The sequence below is a fragment of the Cucurbita pepo genome, chromosome LG08, assembly GCF_002806865.2.
Source record: "Cucurbita pepo subsp. pepo cultivar mu-cu-16 chromosome LG08, ASM280686v2, whole genome shotgun sequence".
Taxonomy (NCBI): Eukaryota; Viridiplantae; Streptophyta; class Magnoliopsida; order Cucurbitales; family Cucurbitaceae; genus Cucurbita; species Cucurbita pepo.
In genome coordinates, this window is record NC_036645.1 from 4785909 (window position 1) to 4792385 (window position 6477).

The window sequence follows — 6477 nt, forward strand, 5'->3', positions numbered from 1 at the left end:
GGGGTTCGAGATGCCATGACTCAAGATAATTTTGTCTTCACCCTCAAACAATACTTTCACACCATAAATATCGTGACAGAAAAAATAAAGATCACGTTGGCAACAATGCATCTAGCCAACAATGTAAAGATGTGGTAGAGGTCCAAGTACATGGACATTCAAGAGAGTCGATGTACCGTGGACACTTGAGATAGCTTGAAACAAGAACTCCACTCTCCGTTCTTCTAAAAAAAAAAAAAAATGTTGAGATAATCGCAAAAAGAAAGGTAAGAGAGCTGAGACATAGTGACAAGACTACGTTAAAAATAATTGGTTGGAATATAATTTAATGTTTGCAAATTAAATATTTGTTTTATATGATAAAAAATAAATACACGAAAATATTTTCCATTCTTTTGAATTTTGAATGCAAACAAATTTGAATATTATTTTTTATTTATAATTATTCAAATTATCTTACCTATATATATTTTTTTAATGATCTTTGTGAATTCTTCATTTTTAAATACATATTTTTTTTGGTCATTTTTTTTTATAATGAACGATTCAATCACAATATTGAGAAGGTACTTTTAAAGGTCGTTGAATTGTTATTTTGATCTTTCCTGATTATTTATTTATTTTTTATAAATTAAAATTGGAAGATCATTTAAATTATAAGTATTTTAATTCAAACTCTTATTAATAACTCATCATTATTTTAATATTTATATTTAAAGAAGAGATATTGACCTAAATAAAATTAGAGAATTTATAAAATAAATGAGTTGTTTTTATTTATTATCTTCCTATGCACTTAGTGGTAAGGAAGCTTGGGAAGATAAGTATATATATATCGGTAACTATGTGATTATTTTATTGTGGCCTATGCCATTTTCTTAGTGGGAAGAGGGAGAGCAGTTTAATGCTTGTTGAAATCCTTGAGAACATCTTCAAAGGATAAGAGAACGACCCGTGTCCAAGGATGCCTATAGAACCCCACCATCGCAATATATGACCAAGGCATATCATCATAATCAATTATAACTTCTATCACAATAATATAAATTCTGTTAATTGGACCTAAGTTGGCCGAAACTAACAAACGGTTTACCACACGCTTGTAAATGAAATGATGTCCACTACCATTCCTGTTACTCTCTTCCACGGCAAACCTTCCAGCTTTTTGCACTTCTTCTTCATTGACATCCTTAATTGGAATTAGATTTGAAGGCATCCCTTCTTCCCAACTCATTTTGGACACCTTTGATAGATAGTTTCAACAAACTTACTTTGCTTACGAATACTTTGGAGTTTGATATTTATAGTTGTTGTTGAACACTATTCAAATTGATATAGTCGAATCGTACCATTAAGACTAGTTGAGCATTCCTCTATTAAGAGACAGCTTTGAATAAAATCGAGATTAGTGTGTTACCAGTAGTTCAAACATTTTGTAGGTATCTTTTTAAGTTTTAGTAATAAATATGACACATGATAACTGATAGTTTAATGTATGTTTTTCTCTCCAAATTTATTCAAAGTCAAAGGTCTTATATGAAATGTTGGATTATAAATGTCTAACATATCTATTGTACTAACAAGTGTTCAATACATGTCTAACACGTGTCAAAGAAAAACATGATAATAAGTTATTTTAATTCTTTCTTTACACACCTTCAAAATAGTTTAAAAATTAGCATGTCAAATATTACGATTGACTAACTACAACTTTAATTTTGTCATAAACTTTAGTACATGGTTTTAAAGATGGAACATGAGAATAAGTTATTCTCATGCTTTTTTTACATTGGTCAAAGAGTATTAAATACGTTTTCATAATTAAGGGTTTTCTTTCACCTCCTTCCTTTCTCCCTTTTCCCGTTTAATTTTTTTTTTTTTTTTTTTAAGAAAAAAGTTAATTGTGAAAATGAAGAGATTAAAAAGGAGAAAGAAAGGAAGAAGAAGAAAAGGAGTGTTTTGTCGTATTTATATCTTAGGTTTTTTAAAAAATGGCATGACATCTTGCCCGTGTGGTGTCATAATTGTGTCTCATATCCTTATATCATTTTCTTGGTGGAATGACCCTAAATTTTTCTATACTCAGAGTCGCTACTAACGTCTCATGCTCATCTCTTATGCGGAAATATAACTCTTAAATGAAAATTTCATCTATAGAATAAATGTAAAAAACATTTAAAACATCCTCGTTCTGGAAAACATAGTCATGATCTTACGTGTTTAAATATGAAATACTAAAATTTAGAGAAAATAAAAAAACAAATACAAAATAATTTAAATCAATGAAATGGAAAACAACTTATTCTAACCTAAAACTTCATCCATGTGCGTCTTGCTTTTACCTAAAAAATGCTATGTCACACAGTCTGAGTATTTCGAAGAATACTCGGTAAGTGACCANGTCAAATATTACGATTGACTAACTACAACTTTAATTTTGTCATAAACTTTAGTACATGGTTTTAAAGATGGAACATGAGAATAAGTTATTCTCATGCTTTTTTTACATTGGTCAAAGAGTATTAAATACGTTTTCATAATTAAGGGTTTTCTTTCACCTCCTTCCTTTCTCCCTTTTCCCGTTTATTTTTTTTTTTTTTTTTTTTAAGAAAAAAGTTAATTGTGAAAATGAAGAGATTAAAAAGGAGAAAGAAAGGAAGAAGAAGAAAAGGAGTGTTTTGTCGTATTTATATCTTAGGTTTTTTAAAAAATGGCATGACATCTTGCCCGTGTGGTGTCATAATTGTGTCTCATATCCTTATATCATTTTCTTGGTGGAATGACCCTAAATTTTTCTATACTCAGAGTCGCTACTAACGTCTCATGCTCATCTCTTATGCGGAAATATAACTCTTAAATGAAAATTTCATCTATAGAATAAATGTAAAAAACATTTAAAACATCCTCGTTCTGGAAAACATAGTCATGATCTTACGTGTTTAAATATGAAATACTAAAATTTAGAGAAAATAAAAAAACAAATACAAAATAATTTAAATCAATGAAATGGAAAACAACTTATTCTAACCTAAAACTTCATCCATGTGCGTCTTGCTTTTACCTAAAAAATGCTATGTCACACAGTCTGAGTATTTCGAAGAATACTCGGTAAGTGACCACACTATAGGAGGCCATGCAAATGCAAACACATGCAATCATGCTCTTGGGACTTATTTCTATCTAATCTAGGTGTGGCCTCCAGTCTCGGAATAATATAGATGTGTAGTACTTCCTTACACACGATCTACACGTGCAAGTGTGAGTCCCCAGGGGGCTCGCACACCCACTGGACCCTCTCTGGTCAAGCTACTTTGTAGCGACTCTGGAGGTCAGTGGAACCCCTAGTGTCATGCTCTCCATGAACACCCTCATCATCATATTGTGCACGTCCACACTCATCATCTCTAAGGGAAGTATCAACCTTTATGAGGTCCCTCTAGTTCCCATCTTAACATCTCTTCTGACACAACCCTCTAGTGTCATCTCTTTGTTACATTAAGTAACACATGCTTTTAGGACATTTATATTAATATCATTTCTATGGTTTTAGGGTTGCGTCCTAAGTTGATTTATTGACATGATGCAATATGACACTCATCACTATATAACATGCTTAATATGAAAAACATCAACATATTAAGATAAACGTCATGCAATCATCATACTTATTATAACGCCATTAAATGTAACAAACATATGAAGTACGTCATACATCGTAATATAACTCATGTACGTTCAAGCCTATCTTATATAAGGTCACTTACATGATAAGCTTATGCTGGTTTCACCAATTTATCCTTAATGAAAGTTCGATTTTTGTCATTTGTATATAAGTCAACCTATATGAACCCTTGACATCAATTTCAAGTTCAATTCTCTAAATTTTACAATGGTCTATGTGTTAAACTTCATGCTCGAACATTAGAGATTTTGTATGGGTAGAATCTTGAAATATTATATTATATTATATATATTTATATATATATAATTTTGTTTTTATTAACGATCTTATTTTGTATGGAGTAGTTTGGAGAAAATTGTTATTATTATTATTATTTTATTTTTATTATTATTATTTACTGTTGTTACATGCTCTTAAATATTGAATTTTCGTAAATGTTTATTTCATCTAAATAGAAGTTAAAGTCATGTTAAAATGGAGAATAATAATGGAAACTAATATTGTTACTGGATGAATTAATAATCTTAATTATTATAGGGTCTGTTTGGTCATATTCTTTAATTTTTTAAATTTTTTTCGAAATCGTAGTATTTTTATAACTATTTTAGTTTCTCGTTACTCATTTATAAAAACCGTTCACAAATTTGAGCAGAAATTTTGGAAATTAAGAACAATTTTTGTTTCAGAAATTTTCAAATAATGAATAAATGTATTTTTTTAAAATCATTTTGGAAGAAAAAATGCATAAATAAATTTNGCTACTCAACATGTCATGACTAAGGAAAAATTGAAAAGAAAAAATGGTAACTATCTCCCACCTCTCCTATCAATATTTCCTTATTTCATCCAACAACATAAGAGTATCCCAAGCGTATTTTACATTCCCCTTTTATTTTATTAAATATTTTAGTTTATTGAATGATATTGATTTCTAAAAATTAGTTAGTTTTTATAAACAAATAAACAAATAAAAATAGTTTTTAAAGAATAACCCTTTCCACTCCTCATCACTAACCCCTCGTCCCAAAAAGAAAAAGAAAAATGTCAGATTTGAAAAAAATGAAAACGACCTTCACGATTGGACGTATGTTTATATGAAGAGAGAGTTATTAAGTATATATTAAATCTTCATTTTCTTTTATCCTAATTTCATTTTTAGCAAACTACAGCCTATTATATTTTAGATCTTCCCTAAATTGTTATAATTATTTACCTTTGAGGTAGAAATTAAATATAAATAGTTTTATATGTATTTTAGTAAATATTAGTAATTTTATTTAAGTAGTCAAAATAAATCGATTAAAAATTGGTCCAGATATATAAAAATTAAAAGAAGAAGAATATCTGTGAACAAAATTAATTAAAAAAAAAAAGGAAATACCAAAAAGGAAATGGAGATTGGGTGAACAAATTTAAAAGATAATAAAAAGAAAAAAAAATACATATCTCAATTCCCTTCCTTGATTATCCATGTACCGTCTCCATTCTATCTTTCTATTTCTATAAAAGTTAAAATAATAATCAAGGCTCTCTTCATAACAATAACAATAGAAAAGAAATGTTTAATAAAAATAGAATTATATATTATATATAATATAATTTTCCAAAAACACATTAGGTATAGATTGAAAAATGATATATAGAAAACGCTACTTAGGGTTTTCGGACCTACGCGCGCAGGCATAACCCAACAGATTTCAAGTCTATCTCTTTGACCACTTGGATATATTGACATTTATGATAATTAATGTGCAATACCACCTATTAGAAGTCATTCTTAGGATGTTGATAGAAGGGTTAGAACTCGCGGACAAATCTCAATAGATTTCAAGTTTGTCTCCTTGACCAGACGAACATATCGACATTTATGATATTTAATATTTTTGTTCTTAATAATTAAATAGGTATGCTACTTAATATAAGTCTAAAACTGCTCGATTTGATTCCAAGTCATGCATATTCTAACAACCTAAGCCAAGATATGCTCGCTTCCTAACTCGTCCTAGTGATCCCTACAAGTATTACGTGCCTAAAGTCCATGTAGAGCTTGCTTTTCCACTAGTTGGAGGCTCTAAATTTTTTTAAAAACAAATGTGTAAGTTGTAACGACCCGGGAAAGAAAAAAAAAAAAAAAAAAAAAAAAAAAAAAAAAAATATATATATATATATAATAATTAAATAAATGAAAACGAGAAAACGAAAAAAAAACCCAGTCGCCGGAAAACCCACGAGTTTTTCGGCGACCGCCGAGTTTCGCGGAACCCACGCGAAACGACGGCCACAACACTCCCACCCTCAGCCCAGCATCTTCAGAACACCTGCAAAGGGAGAAAAGAGAGAAAATTTCGAGAGAGAGAGAGAGAGAGATTTCGGACAACCGTCGGCGAGTGTTCAGTTTCTCCGACGAGCCCTCAAACCACCCTTAAGCCGACACCAAACGACCTGTTACTACCGTAAGAGAGATCCCTAACGAAAGCACAATAACTCAGGGTGCGTTTTGTGTTATTTCGTAAGCGTCGTCGTCGGTAACCGAGGTCGGAAAGTTAGGTTTCTTAATCGATTCTTAGATCTATGGCTTTTAGGAGCTTTTAGGCCGCAAAACTCCCAAAAAGGAAAGAAGGACGACGAACAAAGAGGAAAAGAGAAGGAAGAGGACCGAAATCGGCAACGAAAACGCCGCGGGAAGGAGAGAGAAAACTCGCCGGAAAATCGGCCAAAGTCGGGTAAGGAAGACGAGATCCACGGATCCGGGTCAACCCGAACCCAGAACCCGGGAGAGCCAGCCCGTTTCCCCC